The following is a 1,280-nucleotide window of genomic DNA, read 5'->3' on the forward strand; positions in this document are numbered from 1 at the left end:
ACTGAGCCAAGAAACATAGGATGCTCTGTCTCGAAGGTCTGTTATTTTTTTATTATTACACAGCCTTCTGCACTACTTGATTTTAATGCAGCATTCAGTCATCAAATATTTCAGAAATAGTGACATATTCCGACCACTTAGCCAGGAAACTCTTAGCTTTGCTTGTGTTTGGTCTCCAAAATTATTACTCAAATCAATATTCCATGCCCATATATTTCATTGTTGCGTGTCATACAGTCTTTCTTTATAACAAATAACAAAATAGTTTTCCATAGAACAAAATAGTTTGGTCACACTTTAGTTAGGGTTCCAATTCTCACTATTAACTTCGACTTTTGCCTCAATAAACTCCTAATTTGCTGCTTATTATTAATTAGTAAGGTAGTTGTTAAGCTTAGGTATTGGGTGAATTAAGGGATCTAAAATATGGTAATGCAGTGTTATGTGCTTTATAATTAATAATAAGCAACCAATATGCTAGTGACATGCACACTAATAAGCAATAAGTTTAGAGTGAGAATTTGTCTGTTTGTATTTGTTGGAATTGACCTAAATTTGAGTTTTGAATTTACTTTTTTTTTTAAATCTTGAACAATTTTAAAATCAGACAGCACCATGAAGGATTGTTTGGTTTTATTGTGTACAAAATACTATTTTCCTATACTATAGCTACTGTTACATGTATTATTAGTAGGTACATTTCAATGATTTTTTTATCACGTGCAATTGAAAATAATAATAAAATCCTATGTGACAAAACAAAGAAGGAACCCGAGTCACCTGTGATATCTTTATTGTTTTTGATTATGTCTGGGTACAAAAAGCATGCAAAAATAGCATCTTTATATGCTTTGGTACATATTTACATAGTTAGAGTTGCATTCAGTGCTTTCTCAGGACATGCTCTTTTTTGTCTATTTTCTTAGAGTTTTTTTTTAAACAGTTACATTCAGATCAATGCAGCAGAACACAAATGTCTATTAATAACCAGCAATATCAGGCACTCTGACACAAATAACTGGGCAGTTCTGAGACAGTGTTTTTACGATTTATATACATGTATCATTTATGATTTACTTTTAAATCAATAAAGGGAAATTAAAAAAGCATAAAGCTTTGATAGCAAGAATGTTTTGCAGCTACAAAGTGCCTGAAAATAGCCATAGCTTTTTTTTTCTTCCCTTCTTCAGAGACCCAAATAAGGGAAACTTCTGTGAATGTGAGTAGACTAATGATCAAACCTCATCTATTGCACATGAGCCGAACCCAGAAAAGAAAAT

This window comes from Carassius carassius, chromosome 4 (assembly GCF_963082965.1).
Source record: "Carassius carassius chromosome 4, fCarCar2.1, whole genome shotgun sequence".
Lineage (NCBI taxonomy): Eukaryota > Metazoa > Chordata > Actinopteri > Cypriniformes > Cyprinidae > Carassius > Carassius carassius.